Below are 10,133 nucleotides of genomic sequence, written 5' to 3'. Positions count from 1 at the left end.
AGTAGGGCCTTGCACCTTAAGACACTAGGAAGAATCATCCTTGCTCTTCCTGGCTTCTGGTGGTGACTATCAGTCCTTGATGTTCACTGCTTACAGCAACATTACTCTAGTCTCTGCCTCTGTCAACCACATGTTCTCGCTTAGTGTCCTTGCCTTCAGTGGCATTTTCATTTTCTTATAATGCCATAAATTATATGGATTAGGACCCATTCTAATGACCTCATCTTAATTTGATAAAGTTTGCAAAGACCCTATTTCCAAATAAAGCCCCATTCATAGATACTTTGAGTTAGAGCTTCAACATGCTTTCAGGGAACAATACAATCAAATAACAGGTACAATGATTTTTCACAATTAACTAGACAGAAAATATTACTTCAACAACATGAGAATGGAATATTAAAAACAACAACAACAACAACACAAAATGAAGGACTCTTCCCAGTATCCTCATACACACGATGAACCAAATGCCCTCCCTATGATTCTTATTGGTTAATGGATCAGCATTATATTTTCAGATCTACCACAAGGCAAGATCTCTTTTTCACTGACCCATCATTTCAAATCTATACTACAGCAATGAATCAAGCTACTTTCATTAGATGCATTCTGGATTAGTTCGGCATCCCCAATGTATTTGGGCTTCAGAGCATTTACTCTGATTTTGGCCCAAGATGGTGCTGCTAGCCAATCACATATGATTCAGGATGATGACTGAAGTCATCAAGAACATGCCCACAGACAACAACAAAGCTTTCAAGACAGATTAGGAACCTTTGGAACTGGCACATCACCAGCAGACACTAAATAATGTTGACGAGGAGCTCATGGCCAAAGGCCTCCACCTTGAAGGCATGTTCAAAAAGGAATCATAGACCTCTAGTTTTGAAGACAAAGGAGGGATTAGCTAGATCAGAAACTCAGAGAAATACTTAACCTTGTAATTTTCATGTAAACTGGAGCCTCTCAGAATAAAGAGGAGGATGCATGATCTGGTGGCTATATGGCAAAGATCCTTCTTGTCTGAGCTGAGATCGCTTTCATATTTGAAACTAGAGGAAATATGAGGAGTGTGTGCTGGGTGACTTACTTGGAAATAGCTGTGTTTGAAATGTTTTGAATTTTCCTCCTAGTGATGGTAGTAATGAAAATCAGAGAAAAGGAGTAATGAAAATCAGAAGTCAGCCTGACTTTTACCACAGGAAACTCTTGTTTTCTTGGGATCTAATACCTTGTATTTTACATTTAATTTTTGGTTAGGGTTTTATAGCTTTCTTTACTCACATAATGCGTTTTCATTACCAAAAATTTAAACCCTGGATGAGCAAACTGAAACTCCCTGTGTTTTTTTATTTTAAGCCTACAAAATGACATACAGAGCAAATGTTCAAAACCTTATTCAAATAAACTGTGCTCAAGTAAATACCCAGAGCCAGCATAAAATTAGCAAACCCTTTCCATGGCTTAATCTCTTCAGTGAAAATCTGTGACACTGCTGGATTCTAAACTGTCTTTTGTATCATAAAAGGAAGTTTAAATAATGTGAGGTCTTGACCTGGAGTTTAGGATATATCAAAGCCATTGACAAATCAGTGGTGCTCTATGGCTCTTTAATTGAAGAAATTAATTTCCCAGGAATTCTGGATAAGAAAAAGTTCACATGTCTATGTAAGGGACAGAAGGCAATTTCTGGCAGACACATAGGTAAGTGTTGGCCAGGAATAATTATATCTGGATCAACTGTCTTAAGGAAGTGGCAGGGTACCACTTACATACCAAGATGTGAATGTGATTTCCCTGTTGAATGCTGTAATCAAGAACAAACAACTGGTGACTCCATAAATTAAACCATTCAATTTTGTCTTTAAAATATTTAATTTTGGGGTGCCTGGGTGGCTCAGCCCATTAAGCACTCAGCTCCTGATATTGACCCAGGTCGTGATATCACAGTTGTGAGGTTGAGCCCAGAGTTGGTTTTAGTGTGGAACCGGCTTGGGATTCTCTCTTTCCCTCTCTCATATGCTTTATCTCTCTAAATAAATAAATAAACTTTTAAAAATTGAATTGATTCAGTGTGTGTGTTGTATGTGTTTCTATATCCCTTCTAGCTCTATCACCTCCATATACTCTCACAGTTGTGGCTTTCCTTTCTATTCAGACTGGAGCTGGATCTCCAATCTCAGGTATAGCTATTCCAGGAAATCCATTTTTTTATATCATAGAAATATCGTGGAAACAGAGAGAGTGTTCCAGGAAAGTGAAAATCCAGAAATCTGGCTGATCTCATGAAGTCAAGCTCCCAATCCCCATCCTCCCTCCCCTTTGTGGAGCCCCCTGGTCTCTGACTCTCAGAGCTGCCATCCTGGATCTGACTTCCAAACACATCACATTTATTTTTTTTATAATGAAAGTTAGTACCTTTTACACAGAGTAAAAAATATGAAATGGTTTGTTTACTATGATATCAATTCTACTTGGAAAAATCACATGTATATTAAAGCAAATCCATTCGCTGCTGACCCCAAGGTTCAACTTGTTCATTGATTTGTCTCTTTCCATGTCACTATCTGCTGATTTATAGTATGGATTGTACAGAGGATCCCTACTAGAGAACGGGGTGTTCACCTTCCATTGTTCCATTGTTGTGCAGGCTGCCCAGATCTTTTCCCACCTAGTTTGTGATCCTTTTTCCATAACACAGGACACTGCTGCACATACCCCATTCTGATGCCCATTCTCTCTCAGTCACAACTCTCATGTTCTGACTTATACTGTGCTTGCACACAGGCAACACACTGCCAATGTGCGCTAGTATCACCTGGTGTTTTATTGTCTGCAGGTATCATACTATATGTTTTCACAATCTTCTTTTATACATATCAGTTTCATCAGACAGGATTAGAACCATTCTGTATAGGTTCAAAGCCAGGGGTTTTCAGAGATTACATTTTTACTCCTTGCAGACACTTCTCAGTAGAGAACTTTGATGATGTTGGTAAGTTGGTGTCATCTGGTGACAAAAACTTAAACTGCTGATTGAACATCATGGGTCAGAAAAGTGGGAGGGGTTGTTACCAAATCCATCAGAGACAGCTTTCAGCAGGTGAGAATGTAAGGAACAGAATTGCTTGGGTTCTCTCTGGACACTTCATATAATCGGACACAACATGTGGTCTTTTACATATTAGACTTCTTTCACTAGGCTTAACGTTTTCAAGGTTCATCCATATTGTGGTATGTAGTCATACATCATTCATTTTAATTGCCAAATATTATATGACAATTTATCCATTTATTAATTGGTGGACATTTGGGTTGTTTCCACTTTTAACTTTATGAATGATGCTATGTACATTCATGTACAACTTTTTATGTTGACATATGTTGGTATTTCTCCTGGCTGTGTACCTAGGAGGGGAATAACTAGGTCATATGGTAATTTTATGGTGAAACTTTTGAGGAAGTACCAGATTGTTTTCATAACCTGATGGTGTTGAAGAGTGCAGGCATAGTTTGTTACTTTTATGATTAGTCTGTAGAATAAATTTTGGGAAAGAAACCCCTTCTCCTATGGTTAGGAACAAGACAAAGATATCTACTCTCATCATTACTATTTGACATAGTACTGGAAGTCTAAGCCTCAAAAATCAGACAACAAAAAGAAATAAAAGGCACCCAAACTGGCAAGGAAGAAGTTAAACTTTCACTATTTGCAGATGACACAATACTCTATGCATAAAACCCAAAAGTCTCCACCAAAAAATTCCTAGAACTACATGAATTCAGCAAAGTCACAGAATTTTAAATCAGTGTGCAGAAATATGTTGCAATTACATAATAACCAAACATCAAAGAAATCAAGTAATCAATTCCATCTGCAATTGCATCAAAAACAATAAGTTACCTGGGAATAAACCTAACCAAAGAGATAAAAGGCCTGTACTCTGAAAACTATAGAATACTTATGAACAAAATTTAAGTGTACACAAAGAAATGGAAAAGCATTGTATGTTCACGGATTAGAAGAAGAAATATTGTTAAAATGTATATACTACTCAAAGTAATCTAAACACTTAATGCAATCACTATCAAATACTGCCAGCATTTTTCACAGAGCTAGAGCAAACAATCTTAAAATTTGTATGGAACCACAAAAGGCTACAAGTAGCCAAAGCAACCCTGAAAAAGAGAAAACAAAATTGGAGACATCACAATTCCATATTTTAAGGTATATTATAAAGCTGCAGTCATCAAAACAGTATGGTACTGGCACAAAAACAGACACGCAGATCAATGGAACAGAATAGAAAACCCATAAATGGGCTCACAGCTCATCTTTGACAAAGCAGGAAAGAATATCCAATGGAAAAAAGGCAGTCTCTAAAACAAATGGTTTTGGGAAAACTGGACAGTGATAGGGAGAAGAATGAAACTGGACCACTTTCTTACTCCATACACAAAAACAAATTCAAAATGAATGAAAGTTCTAAATGTGAGACAGGAAATGATCAAAATCCTAGAGGAGAACACAGGCAGCAACCTTTTTGACCTTGGTCATAGAAACTTCTTACCAGATACATTGTCAAAGGCAAAGGATACAGAAGCAAACCTGAACTATTAGGACTTCATCAAGATAAAAAGCTTCTGGACAGCAAGGGGAATGAACAATCAACATAACTAAAAGGCATTCTACTGAATGGGGAATATATTTGCAAATAACATATCTGATAAAGAGTTAGTATCCAAAATCTATAAAAAACTTTTCAAACTCAACACCCAAAAAACAAACAAGCTAGTTAAGAAAAAGGCAGAACATATGAATAGACACTTTTCCAAAGAAGACATCCAGATGGCTAACAAGACACATGAAAAGATGCTCAACATTATTCATCACCAGGGAGATACAAATAAAAACCATGATGAGATATCACCTCATACCTGTTGGAATGGGTAAAATTAACACCACAAGAAACAACAGGTGTTAGCAAAAATGCAGAGAAAAGGGAACGCTCTTGCACTGCTGGTAGGAAGGCGAACTGGTGCAGCCACTCTGAAGAACAATACTGAGGTTCCTCAAAAAGGTAAAAATAGAACTACCCTATTATCCAGCAATTCCACTACTATTTACCCAAAGGATACAAAAATACAGACTCAAAGGGGTACATATGTATTTATAGCAGCCTTATCAACAATAGCCAAACTATGGCATGAGCCCAAATGTCATCGACTAATGAATGGATAAAGAAGATACACACACACACACACACACACACACACGCGCGCGAATATTACTCAGCCATCAAAAAGAATGAAATCTTGCCATTTGGAATGATGTGGATAGAACTAAAGTGTGTTTTGCAAAGTGAAATATGTCAGTCCATTAAAGACAAATATCATATGATTTCACTCATATGTGGAATTTAAGAAACAAACGAATGATCATATGGGAAGGGGATTAAAGAGAAGGGAAACAAACCATCAGAGACTCTTAAAGTTAGAGAACAAACTGAGGGCTCATGGAGAGATGAAGGCGGGAGATGGGCTAGATGTGTCATGGGCATTTAGGAGGGCATTTGTTACGATGAGCACTGAGTGATATATATAAGTGATGAATTACTAATTCTACTCCTAAAACCAACATTGCACCGTATGTTAACTAACTGGAATTTAAATAAAATTTTGAAAAATAAGGGCATTACTTCAGGCAGTGGACTTTGAGGCTTTGAGGTATTACGGTTTCCTTTTCCATGTCATCTACTTTTAATTGTAATAAATAATAAACACCTATTGTTCTTGCAATTACACAAAATATTGAAATGGCTGGAAAACATAAGCATTTTCTGCCCCAAACACAGGTAAACCATTCACTTTAATTTTTTTTTAATGTTTTATTTATTTCTAGGAGAGAGAGAGAGAGAGAGAGACAGCGTGAGCAGGGGAGGGTCAGGGAGAGAGGGAGTCACAGACTGAAACAGGCTCCAGGCTCTGAGCTGGCAGTCAGCACAGAGCCCGACGCAGGGCTCGAATCCACCAACCGGGAGATCATGACCTAAGCGAAAGGCGGACGCTTAACCGACTAAGCCACCCAGGCGCCCCAAGACATTCACTTTAGAATTAGAATATCCCTTGGTCCGAGGAAAGGAGACAAGACACTGGAGAAGGATTTTCCACAGTATATGAGGAATTCCAAACCACACTAATGAAGATCAATATTTTAAATATTTTCCTAGTTAACTGAGAAAAAAAAACATAGGACCTTAATTAGTTTTCTTTTGCTGTACCCTGTCAACAGTAAGTTTGAGGTTCTTATAAGATGAAAAGCAGCAGTGTACACTGGCTAAATGTAGGGGCTCAGCAGCCCCACAAAATCTATTCAAATCTTAGTCTCATGACTTTCTAGCCCTGCCCTCACTGTACCTCAGTTTCCTGTTATGTAATTTTGAACAACAATTGCTCCTCCTCATAGGCTGTGGTGAGGTTGAAATGAGTAGGTATAGGTTTAGCACTTACAGCAGTGTGGGGCATGGGAAAATCAGCAATAATATTAACTTTTCTTATCATTATTATCATACTAGACCATTAGTGTTTCTACTAACATTTTTATTATATGGGCTTATCTCAATTGGCATTGATCAATCTTCATGTATGTTTGTTTGTTGTTAAAAAAAAAAGTTTACAAAGCTATAAAGGATATCATCTCATTGCTATTATTAAATATACATGGCTATATTTGCATGATAAATTTACGAAACATAAATTTATTCAACTGTTAGTACTTCTCAATGAATAATAGACTTTTCAACATTTATACTGATTTTTATTTTGTTTTCATGCATTTTCCATTTTTATCTACAATGAAAGTGCCTTGGATTTGAAACTTAAAAAAAAGTAATCAGAAGAAATAAATATCCCCATCCTTTCCCATAGGAAATGGGCTCAGTGGTAGAATGGAGAACATTGCTAAATCAAAGGAATTAGAAAATAGAATGGTCCCAGAATTTATGAATCTACCACATGACAGTCTTAACTGAGCGGCTTCAGGGACATACAAATGCCTAGGGAAAGGGCAAGCATATCTCTCAAATAAATCTTATATTCTGCAGTCCTATGACATCCCTACTTCCTAGGATTTAGTGAAGGTCATGAGACAAAAGTATTTTCACAATGATTTTTTCTGTTCTCTCCAAATAAATGTCCTTTGACCTTTAACTGAAAGCAAGCTTATGGGTTTAACCTCCCAGTTAGCCAAGCAGAGACCCACAGGGGAAAGAAAGGGAAAAGCTGCATGAGATTGCCCAGCACTCAGCCCACAGCATCCAGAGGAGGAAATGCTTCAACAGTGGGATTCGGGGAGAACTTTAGTCACAGTCTCCTTTAGACCAGGGCCCAGGGTAACAACACACGTGGATTAAAGCTGCTTTGAAGTATTTTCCTTCTACAACTAAAATAGTAAAAGGAAAGGAAAATATACATTTGTAGAGCACTTATAATACAAATCAGCTAGCAATAACATGGATGGACCTTGAAGGCATTATCCTAAATGAAATAAGACAAAGACAAATACTATGTAATTTCATTTATATACAGAATCTAAACAAACAAGCAAAATAAAACTTATAGAAAAAGAGATCAGATTTTTGGTTACCAAGAGTGGGGGTTTGAGGAAGGGGGAATTGGATAAATATACAAATTTGCAATTATAAGATAAATAAGTAGTGGTGACAGATGGTAGCTATACTCCTGGTCAGCACAGCACTTGTTGAATCACTATGTTGTAGACCTGAAACTAATGTTACATTGTATATCAACTATACACAAATTAAAAAAAAATAGATTAAGTGCGGCACCTGGGATAGGGTAGTCCATTAAGTGTCAGAATCTTGATTTAGGCTCAGGTCATGATCTCACTATTCATGGATTTGAGCCCCACATGGAGCTGTGTGTTGATGGCACGGAGCCTGCTTGGGATTCTGCCTCTTCTTCTCTCTGTCCCTCCCCTGCTTGTGCACTCTTACTCTCTCGCTCTCTCTTTTTGTCAAAATAAATAAATAAACTTTAAAAAATTAAAAATAGATAAGTACTGGGGATGTAATGTACAAAATCATGACTATAATTAACATTGTATGGTATATTTGAAAGTTGTTAATAAAATAGGTCTTAAGACTTTTCATCACAAGGAAAAAATTTTTCTTTTTTCTTGTTTTGTGTCTTTATGAGATGATAGGTGTTAACTAAAATTACTGTAATCATTTCATAATATATATATCAATCAATATTCTGTATATCCCCTTAATCCTATACAGTGTTGTATGTTAATTATATATCAATAAAATTAGAAAAAATTAAAAAGAAAAAAGTATAAAAAATCCGCTCAACTTAAAAATGGAATGCATCCCTAAACCAACATAGGGATTTGGATGTCAGTCTGGACACAGGACAACAAATCCCTGCAATCACTGTCATCTTTCACCAGGATGGCCCATATTAGGTTCCAGATATTCAGGCCTAGGAAAGTAACAGTGTGAATTAAAGCCAGAAAATTAGGCCTGAACAAAGGGGAGATATTTCATGTGCAGGAGACACTAAGACACTGTTATAGACTAGCCAGCATCTAGACATTGTTTTAGACTAGGTAAGGAATTTTAAGTCTCTTAACATATTAGATGAAAAAGTAACTGGAAATAGTATGTACAGATTTTGTTAGTGCTTCTTACAGCGTATGAGGTAAGAATACAGATGCATCCATTTTAGAAGCTCAAGAAAATAATACACTTGATAAGGAGGCATATATGCAGGTCACACTGTTGAGATGCAAATGTTGATTGGTTTTCACATGTATTCCTTTCTCCTTTTTCACGAGGTAGCCAGGCATCTACATAAAACCTTGCAATGAAACAATATCATATTTTACTTAGAGATATGTAATAAAACTATAAAGAAATGTCTTAAAAATGAAAACCCAATCTGTATAGTGGTTACCTCTGGGAAGGATGCTAATATAATCAGAGAGAACTTCAAAGTGAGGGGTTTTTATTCAAAGTGAGCTTAACTATGCATGTAATGTTTTATTTGTAGTGTAAGTGTATAGAAATATGTTGTTTTCTGTTATTTTTGTATGTCTTAAATATTTATAACAACCACTGTGTCTATGAGCTTTAATACTGATTTTAAAATGATTTACACTGATTTAGAAATTGAAGAAAACATAGTCAAGCCCAGAGATAAATGAATATTTAATTAACAACCCTACTCATCACTCATTAATTTTGAAAAATGTTATCACTGTTGGGTATTTCCTCCTATTTATTCTCTATGCATGTATGCTTTATATATATATATATATATATATATATACACACACACACACACGTTACATATATATATACACACACATTACATATATACACACACACACATTACATATAGGTTTAATATATCTAGAGGCTTAACATTTGGTAAATATCATAAAACCAGTAATTAAATTTGGCCAAATTTTGTCCCCACTTTATCTGACTCTTAAACCCATGTCCCTAACCAATAGGATATACAATCTTATCCTGTGTAAAGGCTAAGACCATCATAGAGGAAGTGACTATCCATGGTCCTACAGGTAAGGCCCAATCTGGTATTTGTATCTCAAGTCTCCTGATTTTAGTCTTGTTGTACAGCAGACCCATCTTTAGACTCTCTATCCTGTCTACTTTCAATGTCCAAATAGAAAGTAAAAGAAGACGGTAAGAAAGGAAATTAAATAAAATAGAGGATGATTTGTTTTCTCTTCCACACCACAATCAGGTAACTTGTACTACGAAGTAGCAGCAGCAGAGTTTCTCTTTCATATAAATATGTATACACATCCCATTCTGTGCTGCTTTAACTATAATTGGTTTCTATGAGATGTTCATGTTAATGCCATGCCTTTTGTGGAAAGAAGAACATAGAAGAGACCATACATACATTTGTTGAAGTACTACATATTAAACATTTTCTATAGGTTTACTCATTTCTCATTTTTTCCTCACAACAGCTCTGTGAAGTACCAATATGCCCATTTTACAGATAACCTAGGTCAGGCTCACCAGGATCACAAAAGGTATCTCCCTATTATAGGGTCACACATATCTAAGTAG

This window comes from Hyaena hyaena, unplaced genomic scaffold (genome assembly GCF_003009895.1).
Source record: "Hyaena hyaena isolate Hyena2069 unplaced genomic scaffold, ASM300989v1 scaffold_1549, whole genome shotgun sequence".
In the NCBI taxonomy this organism is placed as follows: domain Eukaryota; kingdom Metazoa; phylum Chordata; class Mammalia; order Carnivora; family Hyaenidae; genus Hyaena; species Hyaena hyaena.
This window is presented reverse-complemented; position numbering follows the sequence as displayed.